Source organism: Crotalus tigris, unplaced genomic scaffold (genome assembly GCF_016545835.1).
Source record: "Crotalus tigris isolate CLP2741 ecotype Arizona unplaced genomic scaffold, ASM1654583v1 scf7180000019566.326506, whole genome shotgun sequence".
Taxonomy (NCBI): Eukaryota; Metazoa; Chordata; class Lepidosauria; order Squamata; family Viperidae; genus Crotalus; species Crotalus tigris.
In genome coordinates, this window is record NW_024097597.1 from 108,155 (window position 1) to 121,722 (window position 13,568).

The window sequence follows — 13,568 nt, forward strand, 5'->3', positions numbered from 1 at the left end:
CAGCAGCTGAGCCAGCGATTCAGCTGACCTCCCGTTTCACAGCATCAGGGGAACCCAAGAGTATGGGGCTAAGCTTGGATCCATGCTGCCAACACAGTTTCCATTTCCTAGTGCTACAGCCTTTCAGAAAAAAATGGTTTTCTTTCCTCTCTTGGCTCTGTCTAAATAAGATAGTTCTAGATTGTGCTCTAACAGCCTGAAGCATTTGACCTCAATTTAATTTAGATCCACTTACAGATTTTCTAGAGGGTAACCTACGCAAAATATATTGTTTAATTTGGCATCAACCACCCAGAACTGAAGTGTAATTTCAGCTTTGCCGAGACATATAAGCCACTGATCCTCTGTTTCTTTCATTTTTCTTCTCTATTTACTATCCGTTTCCTTTGCACTGTGTGCTTTGTATTGGGTAAACTCTATTCCCTCTGTATTTTTCCTATAATTAGGCCAGAATACATAGGTATGCCAATTCATGTCCTGAAGAAGAGCACACTATCTATTTATTTGTTTGTTTGTTTGTTTGTTTGTTAGCATGTTCATTCATTTTCATTTATTTACTTTACTGCTTACTAACTTGTAGGGGAAAATGAATGCTGCCTGAACTTTATTCCTAATAGTATTTCTCCTGCTATGGATTCACCCAGCAGAATCTATTATAGAGTTTTCTTACTTTTCAGTTCAATTCATCTTTGATTTTGACTTGCATTTTCCAGTTGAAGACAAATGATTATTAAAAGACATTTTTTGGAGCAGAGCATATTTTATGCCAAGGTTTGTTAACCTGTTTGTTTTCCTGCTAGCATTTCATATTATTAGCCAAGGAATTATGGGCTCTGGGAGACCTTGTATCTTGTATTTTAACTAAGCTGTTATGCCTGCCTGGAAACTAAAAACAAGAACGAAACAAATACGGAGCAAACTTGCTTATTGTCATGAAGGCAGCTTCATAAGTCAAAGTTTGAAGTTGGCAAGTTTTCAATAAAACAGTGTTAAGACCAATCTTATTCTCTTCTGACTTTGGACATTACACTGAAATATGGTTTATTGAAAAGGAAAGTCAATGCTGGGCTGGAAGAGGGGAGAGGGTGTGGAAGCAATTGTGTCTACCACAGCATCCCTGGATTGTAAAAATAAAAAAGGCTTCATAAGCCTTCCGTTCATTTCCTACCAAGCAGCATCAGCAATAAGAGAAGACACTATTCACAGCCAGCTTCATTAATACAATTTATTTTATTGATACCATCTTCGTAATATGCAGCCAGCAGAAATACATTCATCCTTGAGCACTCTTAAGGTATAAAGCTGTATGAAAGTTCCCAGAAGTATTTATAAAATGAAATAAAAATTGAAACAATCTGAGCGGATTTGGCATGTCATAATATTGTGAGACTAACAGATGAGGCCTGCAAAATGTATTGGAGCTGGGGGGGGGGGGTTCCCATGACTTGTACTTGGATAGATCAACCAATAATCAAATTTCTAGCTGGGAAATAATTACATTGTCTGCTTTTGGACTGAATACCTTTCTCTGTTTGGTCCTCTCTACAACATTGATTCTTTTTAAGAAGCAAACAAACAAATGGAAGATCTGTTATTGCTTACAAAGTTTTGAAGTACATGGCGTAAGATTTCTCCAAATGATAGCTTAATAGAGTTTCGTCCCCAGGGAAGGGAGAATGTAACTTGGCCAAATGCAACTCATATTCAATAATTTGTTGGAGATGATGATATATCACCACAAAAGCTTACATTCCTTGTGGTCATTTGATAACCTCATCTGCATCCTTAGGTGCAGTGCGTGTTTAATGTCACTGTTGGTTAAGAAAACATTACAATGTGGATAGTTGCCCTTGCTGCTGCTGTCCTCTATGCTCAATTACCTTTTTCCCTTCTGGAAGATTTAGTTCTTACTATCTCAATCAATAATTTAATGGAATCTATACACCACAATCAATAGGCTCACATTGTATTCCCATTATCGCTAAGATTTATACTCATTTCCTGGAGATTATAGAGATCTCAGTTGAAAATTCTAAGCCTGGACCTAAGTGCTACTCCAAAGCTGATCGAAGCAACTTTTAACTTCCTGTAAAAATTATAAATGTTGGAACTACTGCTTCTCTTACCTCTTGCTCCAACATTAGAGTTTAATGACCCATTAGTAAAATCTCAGGCTATTAAAAAGTAGCCAGTTCCAGGATTAGTCCTGAAAGTTGAGTGCATTTGGTACTGCAGCTTTTTATTGATAAGAATTTCTAGAATGGAACAGAAATATGTAGCTATTTCAATGAGAGCTATCTGTAGATGTAAAAGGCAGAGGGCCTCAAAAGACAGGATGAACAGCTGCTACCAAAGCAATAGTCAGATAAAAAGACCTAACTCTAGTCTTTTTATCTGACTATAACGTGAGTAAACTTTTAAGATCAACCCCTCTCTAGTTCATGTGAAGATAAAAGGAGGGGAAAGCACATTCATATTTACAATATTTTATTACTGTAGTTTTACACTAAAAGTAGTATTATCCTACATGACATTTGGTTTCCTACTTTGATCTGTCTTAAAGGACTGACATCTCCTCCCTATTTTCATGGATCAGATATTGAATAGCTATGGAGCACCCAGATATATTGATGTGAATGGACCTGAAGACTACATGGACATTGACCAATCACTGTAAGATCTACAGCAGACCAATGAAACAAAGTTGGGTGTAAACTGAAGAGGGATGGACTAGTTTAGGGATATATAATAAGAGAATTAAAAGAGACAGGGGGCTGTGAAAGAAAAGTCTTCATCATGGTTCAGTCCAAGCCGGGAATAAACAACATGGCGACTGCTTTAGAAAGAAGATTGTAGTTTATTGAAGAAGAGAGCCAGATAGAAAGATGGCTCTGGAAGAAAAGAGAGAGAGCACATGTAGGGAGTGGGTTTTGTAGGGAGCCTTTTGTTTGGAGTTGTTCCTGTGGCATGAACTTTTCCCTTTGGCATCTGTGGGTTAATCCTATTATGTCCTGTCTTAGAGTTTGGGTGGGGTATGTAGATTTTAGGTGTCTTTGTCTTCCTAAGCTTCTAGCTGGAGGCCTCAAACCTTCCTGAATGGTTTACATCTGCATTTCTACAGAGCTGGTTTCTGCTTGGGGGAGGGAGACTTGAGGCTATTAAGAAAAACTGGGCATGCTTTTCTGCCTCTTTAAGATCCTTTGAGGAAATATATTTTTCTGCTCTTTTAATATTTCCTTCTCTGGGGGGGGGGCTGATTTCCCACAGAGCTAAAGAAGAAAAGAATAGAAGAAAGGAGGAAGAAAAGTTCAAAATATGTTGAAAGAGATCGTGATGCCATGTATATTATGCAAAGGCTTCAGTCTCCCAAATGAGCATAAGAGTTCAAATAATTCAAGTATGTTGATTGTAGACCCTCAAAAAAAGAATGGAAGCAATGTGTCCTGTTTCCCCCCTCCCCCCCCAAAAAAACCCCAGATGTTGCTTTTATTTCCTTTGGTGAAAAAGGCAATTACTAATCTAGGCTCATTTTCAATTGAGGAGGAAACCATGAAAGAATATGAAGGTTCTTGAAAAGAGAGGTCCTACAAGATGCCAATCAGTCCTCTTTGGAAAATGGCACTTTCTCCTCATATACTTTTAGGCAGCATCTTCCAATATGGATCTGCTCTTTTTACAGGGTCCAGGGATCTAATCATTCCAGAATGTGGTATATCTCTTGGCTAGAAATAATTTATTTGCCTCTTCTTTTTAGTCATTTTGAAAGTGTATGGTTCCAACCTCGTGGCCCTATTTTCCTCAGATCTAAAATTATGTCTGATTCTTTATCAACATGCCCATAACTAACTGGATATACCTGCCATGGTTGCTTTCATCCAAAATAAAAGAGTACCAAAGAGACTTATAATTCATGGTTAATTCCCAGGCGAGTAATGCAGCTCCAAAGGAACTATATAGGAGATTTAATACCTGCGTTCATACATTGAACAAAAATTGCTTGTTTTTGTTTGGCTTGTGTAAAGTTTAATTATTGTGGTTTATTAATTGTGGTATATGGGTTAGCATTATGTAAGAACTGAATCTGAGGAGTTAAGAAGTCATACTTAAAACAAACTGCCACTTGTTCCAATATGCCAGTGGAGCATTGTCCAAATTTTCTAGATTATGTTTGTAAACTGTCCAATTCTTATATTTGTCTCTAAAACTAACAAAACAAATAATTCAAAGCTGGTACAGCATAAACCTAAAAACTTCTGTTGTGAACAAGGAAATCTTTGATTCACATCTTGTGTCATAGGCCTTAGACAAGGTAGAAATGACTGACGTGCTATACAGCTAGTCTTTGACTTACACTGGTTTCATTTTGTGACTGTTCAAAGTTATAACAGCGCTGAAAAAATGTAGCTTATGACTGTTTTTCACACTTATAACCATTGCAGCATCTCTATGTGATCATGTGATCAAAAGTCAGCTGCCTAGCAACTAACTCACATTTATGACATATTGCGGTGTCCCGGGGTCATGTGATCACCTTTTGCTACCTACCGACAGGCAAAATCAATAGGGGAAGCCAGATTCACTTAAAAACCATGTTATGAACTTAACAACTGCAGTGATTCACTTAACAACTGTGGCAAGAAAGTTTGTAAAATGGGACAAAATTCACTTAACAACTGTCTTGCTCAGCCACAGAAATGTGGGGCTCAACTGTGTTCATAAGTCGAGAATTACCTGTATTATGGAATGTTTTCAGAAACAAATTCTTCAGGCAATCAATACTGTCAGGAGATATGTCTGAGCTTGTAGCTTCTTGCTTAATTCATAATTGTTGACTTCAGGTCCTTTAGAGCAGAGGTCCCCAACCTTTTGGGCACGAGGGACCAGTTCCATGGAGAGAGGTTTTTCCACAGACTGGAGGGTGTGTGGTTTTGTGTGCTGCCTGCATCCCACAGATAGGGCTTTGCTTGTTTGTGCGATCCAGTTGCTGGCATGCCGCAGCCCAGTACTGATCCACAGACCGGGGGTTGGGGGCCCCTGCAGTAGAGATCTAGAGATTATCTTTCCCGATGTGTACTGTTTTTCCCATGAATATTTAGATATATAATTTGATTTTAAATAGGAAGGTGGAAGTGCTCCAGTGCTATGAATAAACTCAACCCATTGGACTTGAATACTGTGTGACATTTAAAACTGCACAAGCCAGTTCTCCCCATCTGTTAACAAATCTGAAGAAAAGAGCTCTTGCCACCCCCTGCTATTGTCTTTTGCTGATTCATATTAATTTCTATTATTTTTCTTGCAATGTGTTAAAAAAACAAGGCCATTGGAATTCAGGCTGGTCCATCTTTCCTGACAATCTGTTAGTTGCAAGGATGTCCAGCTTTGTGGAGCTTGAGATGTCTACTGTACAGTTCTGTTTTTATTATGAGGGACATGCGTGCCTGGTTGGAAAACAGAATGCAGCAGACACAGTAAGTGGGAGTGGAACCATCTGAAAATGGGATTTGAGCCAGGTGCTATTTTCCAGTGCAAATATCCTGAAAAAATGAAAAAATACGGATATCCAAAGTACTCTAACGAAGACAGCACCACAGGGTTGCCATAAAGGGTTAAACTTCTGATCTCACCAATTATGGATAGCACAGTTTTCCACAGCATCAGAAGGCAATTTTCCTATTTTTTAGATTTCACTTTGTGCATGAAAAGCTTTTAATTATTTTAATTACCGCATGTAATTTATTATTAGCTGGCCTGATTGTGTGGCTATATATTAAACCATATAATAAATACATATGCATAGCTGATCACAAGCATAGTCCAATAATAGGTATGTATCTGATCATTTATATATCCTTTACTAAAGAGTTCTATCTACACAAACACTATGTATAGTACATGAAAAATCCCCAAATATAACATTTCAGAATGTAGCTTCCTCAAAAAAAAAAGCATTTTGTTTATGTTTGTGAATTAAGTCACTTTTTGGTACAATAACAGATTTCTTTTTGGCAGCTCCGACGACTTTCCTTAAAAAGAAAAGAAAACTCACGATGTATATTTTAGTACTGTAGTCTTACTGCTAGATCAGACATGTCAAACACAAGGCCCAGGGGCCAGATGCAGCCCACGAAGTGGTTTCATGTGGCCGGCGAAGCCATCCTGGAATGGTCCCGGCTGCCTTGGCACTGGCCCAGGCCAGCTGGGAGCCAATGTACAATTTTCTGGTGGCCATCTTGGCACCTGCTCTGGTGGACCCTGCCTTGGCACTTGCCTCGGTCCTACCTCCTTCTGCCAGAGACCCTCAGATCTGACCCAATCCTACCCAGGCACCCACAGGCACCCTTGACATGAATGACATAGAACTGGCTATGCCCAGCCAGTAGGCCACACCCACTCCATCCACACCCACCTACTAGGCTGCACCCACTCTGGCCACACCCACCCAACCCCCCAAGGGCAACTGCAATGCTGATAGGCCCTCAGTGAAATTGAGTTTGACACCCCTGTGCTAGATCATCACCACCATCATCATCAGAGTTGGAAGAGACCTTGGAGGTCTTCTAGTCCAACCCCCTGCAGGAGACCCTATACCATTTCAGACAAGTGACTATCCAGTCTCTTCTTAAAAACCTCCAGTGATGAAGCACCCACAACTTCTGAAGGCAAACTGTTTCACTGGTAAATTGTTCTAACTGTCAGGAAATTTCTCCTTAGTTCTACATTGAATTTCTCCTTGGTTAGTTTCCATCCATTGCTTTTTGTCTTGCCTTCTGGGTGCTTTGAAAAATAAATTGACCCCCTCTTCTTTGTGGCAGCCCCTCATATATTGGAACACTGGTGTTATGTGACCCCTGGTCCTTCTTTTCACTAGACTAGACATAGCCAGTTTCTGCAATTGTTCTTCACATATTTTAGCCACCAGCCCTATTCATTTTTAATTGGTTTTCTTTGCACTCTTTCCAGAGCCTCAATATCATTTTTTATATCATGGTGATCAAAACTGGATGCAGTATTCCAAGTGTGGCCTTACCAAGGCCTTATAAAGCCATGCTAACACTTATGTGATCTTGATTCTATTCCTTTGTTAATGCAGCCTAGGATTGTGTTGGCTTTTTTTGGCTGCTGCCACACACTGCTGGCTCATATGTAAGTGATTGTCCACTAGGACTCCAAGATCCCTCTCACAGGTAGTTATATTAAGTCAAGTTGCACCTAGTCTGTACCTGTACATTTGTTTGTTTTTTCCCTAAGTATAAAACTTTACTTTTCTCTACATTGTATTTCATTTTGTTAGATAAACCTTTCTATTGCGAAGATTGTATTGTAAATGACATAATCCTCACAACCACTTTATCAGTAAAAAAAAAGTCAGTATGCAATTTATTAATGCACAAGTATGTTTTTGAATTTATAGTTTGTTTGGAAAATTGAAAGATTTAGTTCTTTCAATTTTCATAAAACGAAATGCCACGTGGCCACATCAACTTAGAATGTCAATTTCATCTGCAGGGATGTCCACAAGGATTTTAAAAAAGTAAGAGGGCAGCTACAACCATACAATCAAAGAGTTGCCCTGTTGTAGGCCATCACAATATTATTTTAAAAAAATGCAGCTTGAACTCACAATGGTGGTTATCATATTGCTTCTTTTAAGACTGTTATGCATGGAATGTGTTGGATATGTCACCCTCATCCATCCAATTTTTTTTTAAAAAAATGTACAAAACAGACAAGGGATCACCTCATTTTCTACTTTGCATTCACATTGTTAGATATAAAAGAGAATTAAAACTGGGACAACAAACCATCCCTCCCATGGAGACTGTTCATGCTAATTTTCCACAGAATTATTTCCAGTGGGTCTGGAAAATTCTCTGTTTTTCGATATAATATAAATGATTGCCTCTTGATCATGTCCTCTCTCACTACCCTTTTGTCCTCTTTTGGCAAATATTTTTTTTGTTTGTTTGCTGATGTTTAATAATTAAACATCGATCATTATTTTTTTTTTGCTAGCTGAACTGAATGTATTTGTTTGCTTGCACAGATCTGGATATGGGGCTGACTGGAAGTGTGCTAGATGCAAACTAAACTGGAATTTGTCCACAATAATTTCTGAACATCATCATTTGATGTCAGATGGGTAGTCTGGCTTCAAATATATTATTGGCCAAAATTTTCCATCTTTTTCCAGCTTGGGATTTTGATAAATTAAATCTTAAATGTTTACAGTTTCCTTCCCTGAAATGATAGATAAAAATGCTGATTTGGGATATAGTAGTTATTATTCAGAAAAGGGAGGTGGATTAGGGCAGGAGTCCCCAACCCCAGATCCGTGGACAGGTACCAGGCTGCAGCATGCCAGAAACCGGTCTGCACAAACAAGCCAAGTCCCATCAGCGAGATGCAGGCAGCACACACAAAACCATGCCCCCCCCCCCCGGTCCACAGAAAATCCTCTCTCCAAGTACCCAGTCCCTGGTGCCCAAAAGATTGGGGACTTCTGGATTAGGGGCTCCAAACTTTTAGAGGGGGGGGGCTACAATTTCAGTCAGAATGCATAGGATTGAACTGATACATCTTATGACTGGAATATAATATCCCTATGTGTATTTACAGTATATTTTGGGGAAAAAATTATGAACAGTAGGGAGCATTTTTAAGCATTTATTTTGAATTGTCCTTGCTGGATATGTCTACTATTTCAATTGGAAGACCAAGAGATGTTTCTAGTTTTCATCTTCCTTCTTTGGTGGATAAGAGCCTTTACTCTTTTCCCTTTCAGATTACTTTTCCCATAAGTCAGTGGTTCTCAACCTTTTTAATGCCGCGACCCCCAACGGTCGTAAGTCGAGGACTACTCAACTGGTGCAGCACCGTTTGCAGAATGGGACTTTTGGCAGGCTCAGCAGGGCAGAGACAGCCTGGACAATTCCTATTGGCTTTCAAAAGCCAATAGAATAAAAGGGAGTAGCAAGCTAAGGAAAAGGGGAAAAAATTGGCAGACTGCATTGTTTGGCGACCCCCGTGAAATGATCATTCAACCCCAAATGGGGTCCCGACCCACAGGTTGAGAACCACGGCCATAAGTAAATGGTTGTCACCACCACTTTAACTTAGGAAATGAAAGGGTAGCCATTTTTGCACTCAGTTAATAAAGGGTTTTTTTTTTCTAATTTTGTTCGTTTGTTTGCTTGCTTGCTTGCTACCTGGAGAAAGGAAAGGCTATCTGTAACTTTCATTCCTTCAGAGGAGAATCTTGGGAGACTTTATGTGGCAGCTTCTGGAATGTTTCTGAGGCCTCCTTGCAGGTGGTCAACCAAATTCGTGCATAAGGAGCTCAGAGGCTGAAGAAGTAGCCTGACTTCCCCACCACTGGGTCTGTTTCCTTACAGGCAGAACAGATGTGGTTTTGTGTAGCCTGTCCCTTTTCTATTCGGTGCCGATTTAACATTTGTGGAAGAAATGTTCTATTTGTTTGCTTTTGTTTTGTTACATTCAGACTCTGATTAGGTCCAAGCGGAAATCTCTGAGAATTTTATCAAACAAACATGGAAAAGATGACCATAACAATACCCCTCCACCCATAACCGACTGTTTTGTTTTTATCTTAGTCTTTTGATCGTGATGGCAGTCATATGTTGATATTATTCCCTATATTTGTTTTCTTTATTCTTTTTCTATAATCCTCAAGAAGATCAAGTAAATGTTTGCCTTCTCAGTGAATAAGCTTCATGGTCTGCAAGATTTTGGTCTGCTTCAATGGAATCCACATAGGGAAGGTCAAAATCTTCAAGGGATGGGAGCTGTGTTGTCACCTAAGCCCTGCTCCTTTACATCCAGTTTTGATCACCACAATATAAAAAAGATGTTGAGACTGTAAAAAGAGAGGAGAGAAGAGCAACAAAGATGAATAGGGGACAGGAGGATAAAACACATGAACTGTTGTAGGAATTGGGTATCTCTAGTTTAATGAAAAGAAGGAATAGGGGTTCCTATATGTTCCCATATCTAAGGGGCTGCCACAAAGAAGAGGGGGGGTCAACCTATTCTCCAAAGCACCTCAAGGCTGAGCAAGAAGCAATGGATGGAAACTAATCAAGGAGAGAACCAACCTAGAATTAGGGAGAAATTTCCTGACAGAACAATTAACTAATGGAATTAGCTTGCCTTCAGAAGTTGTGGGTACTCCATCACTGGAGAGTTTTAAGAAGAGAAGATTGGACAACCATTTGTCTGAAATGGTATAGTGTTTCCTGCTTGAGCAGGGGGCTGGACTTGAACACCTCCAAAGTTCCTTCCAACTCTGTATTCTGTAAAGTTCCGAAGCGTCTCATGCAATACATAAGGCATAAGCTTTCACTGTGATGCTGGACTTCTCACATTTTTATTGCTGCAAATGCTGCTGGACCATTCAACAGAACCAAGGAGATTTAGAAATATGATGACATCTTGAAGCAAAAAAAGACAATGACAAAGCCTTCTATCCAGGTTTTCATCCTATTACTTTAAAAAAAAATTAAATGGAAATTGGCACCCAGCTCCAACCCTTTTCTTTAGTTCCATGAAAGTTGCTAGGCCTACTTCCAAACCTGGACATTTGTGACTATACATTTTAGTGGGTGTGTAAGTTTACCCCTATTTCCTTTACATATTTCATGAAAACCATGCAAGTGGATTTGAAATCTAGCTTTTCGAAACACTTTTTTAAAGTGTTTGCTTTCTCCCATTTCAGACCTCTAGGTGGCTTGCAAATATCTGGAGTTTAAAGCAATTACTTTTCTTAATAATTTACACCTGAAATTATAGCATGATGCATGGCTAGTTTCCCATTAAATAGAGATCTTTAATGATTCTGTGAATGATGGAGAAGGATGATCTAGATATATTTAGATGCATTCTCCTAAAAAGACATACTTTGGGAAAGGTTTCCTGGCCAATTATTAGCCAGTAACTCACTTTTTTTCTTAGGGCAAACATTGCTAGCATTGATTCTTCCAATCTTTTCAGGATGCTTTTCTGAGCATGCTTATTGCTGAATGAATTTGTCAGCCCATCATGCAAATCTTTATTTCCTTGATCTTCTACTTTAATAGTTGTGTCTTTAATAGTTGTGTCTTGATCATAAATCAAGGGCAAGGGATCTAGGGAAGCATACTCTCTCCAGTAACTACCAAATGCACGTTCTTTGCTCGATAGATCTTGAAGCTTGAAATTCTTATACGTTCTTTGTACATGCTCAAAGTAACAGCTGCCTAGTGAGTTAATTCATTTTCATTCATATTATACAGACTGCGGAGTGGGGGAGGGGAACAGTACTTTGTCTCCTGACAGCAATTTGGAGAGGTATATGCAGTTTGATAACACTTTTAGGAATGGTATGCCAGTGCTTCTTCCTAGGACTGACAGAAAGTGGTCCAGCTGGTTTGTGCCTAAAATAGGACATCTTTTGGGAAATGGTTTGGCCTTGTCTCTTTCTTTAGGCTGAGAGAAGGTGACTAGTCCAAGTTTACCCAGCTGGTTTTGTACCTATTTCAGGACTAGAACTCCCATTCTTCCTGTTTCTAGCCTGGTGCCTTAGCCATAATACCACATTCACTTTTGAAATTAATTAGATTTATTCAACATAGTTTCTTATAGCTTTCACTGGTCGTTTCTGTACTATCTAAAGGGCATGTAGCTTTACAGGACACATTAGACCACACTGTTTAATTATTTATGATTTAAGACTATCCATTTCTGTTAACAGTTCCTCCGTAAAGCAGACGTTATGGAAAAAGCAAGTGATGTACAATGATATAATTACTGGAACAATGCTCAATGTGTGTTACAATATGTGCTGTAGTAGTTAGTGCCTCTGTCCCCTTTTCCAGTTTCTTGCCATCTTCCCTACTGGAAATGGGATGAGACTGATCACCTATGATATATATACCTTGAATAACCTATGAAATTATTTTTAGTTTGAGAGCTATGGCACATGTAGATCAATCAATCTGTTTATTACAGCCGTAAGGCCAGACATAATCAAAATGTATAACAACAGTAACAATTTTACTTCCATGTTTACAGGATATAAAACCACCAAACAATCAATATAGTATAATCCAAAATTCTCAAAATAAAACATCATATTAAAAAAAAATTCAGACCTTAATAATGGTGCGACATATTGTGCAAATGGTGGCACAAAATTGAGCAACCTGAATTGATATTTTTGGATCCTTATCCGAAAGTAGCAACTTTAGATAAAATTCATATCCCCTGCCTGGAAATTTCTTCAATATCGGATATATAAGAATCTGTCTAGAGTCTTTATATAAAAGAGCAATAAAGCAACATATGGCTTAGAATTTCTATAGAGCCATCACCACATGGACACAACTGAAGGTGCATAGGAATGCCCTTAAACTGTCCAAAAAGGACTGCTGAGAGCAATGCATCCAGCCTGGCTAAGGTGAAAGCTTTACAAAATTTCAAAATTGTAATGGAAAATAAATAAGAAGCTGGGAAGAATCCTTCTGGAAGCAAGTGACAAATGTTGGAATGTGCCACCTTACTTAGGTTTGTTTGGAGATCAATATCCCAGATTCATTGTTTCAAGGCAGTTCTAGCATTATCAAATCCTAATGAACACAGACTTTCCATAGAAAAGCCCACATGTAGAGTTTGGACTGCAAGGTAACATATTCTTTGCATAATAGAGAATTATTGTATGTCTGCCAGATGTATTGTATCCAAGGGATAAAGTGACAAAAGGAGCATTACAACTTTGTGATGCATGTTCCATCGCTTTTGTACATATACTCATACATATACAAATACACAAAAAAGATGGAACCTGGAAGAAAATGGCATAATGCTGTTTTTATCATTTTGATGAAAGTCTCCAATCCTATGGATACTGTAAAATATTTGATATTGTTTGAAATGATATTCTTTGAAATGAAGCTGTCTTGCAAAGAAGTTAGAGAAGCTGTGATGACCCAGGGCCCCGAATGGAGGCAAAGCAATTAGCTGGTAAGAATAATTGTCTTTGTAAGCACTGCCAACATTCACCCAACAGCCCCCACAGATGCTGGCACAAGTTCAATAAAACAGTCAACTGAGTTAAACGGTTCTTTAAAGTAAAACAGATAACAAACAAAGTAGGATCTTTTCAACGCCCAGCTTGCCTGTAACCTGCAAACTGCAAAATTGAAGACAGCAAGGAAAACTCAGCAGGAAACAAACTTGATCCAAAATACAAAGAGTCCAGGTACAAGAGCTCACATCACAAGAGTTCATATTTGTTCCCAGAAAATGCCCCACACCACAGTGTCTCCTTAAATACCTATTCCCCAGGTGTGCCTTGTGAAGTGGGGCGTGACGCTCTCCTCCCGAGCAAGTGAGCCTGCCTCCGTTGTTCCCTCTTCCTCTCTGCTCTCCTTGCTCTGGGATCTGGTGGGGAGGGGCCTTGCTCCTTGCCTGAACTCTGCCTTCCCTGTTCCAAACTTGAAGGGCCCTGGCCTGCTTCAGCCTGTTCCTCTCCACAGTCCTCGGAAGCCACAGACACCCCCTCCTGGGCCTCA